The sequence below is a fragment of the Rhagoletis zephyria genome, unplaced genomic scaffold, assembly GCF_001687245.7.
Source record: "Rhagoletis zephyria isolate East Lansing unplaced genomic scaffold, Rhagoletis_zephyria_1.1 Rzeph_scaffold_42099, whole genome shotgun sequence".
NCBI lineage: Eukaryota > Metazoa > Arthropoda > Insecta > Diptera > Tephritidae > Rhagoletis > Rhagoletis zephyria.
The window spans coordinates 2,442-2,653 of NW_016199154.1; positions in this window are offsets into that span (position 1 = coordinate 2,442).

Sequence of the window (212 nt, forward strand, 5' to 3'; positions counted from 1 at the left end):
GAAAGAGCACTCGCCCTGCTATCTGCCCACTTCCCTGATGCCATTCCACCAACCCGAGATGCGGTGTTCCACGCAGTCAGGCCATCCCCATCAGACTGGAAGCTGGCTAAATGCCTAATAACCCAGCGATCAGTACGATGGGCGTTGGATTCTTTTGAAAGGTACAAATCCCCCGGGGTGGATGGCATCAGTCCAGTGCTGTTGAAGCAGGG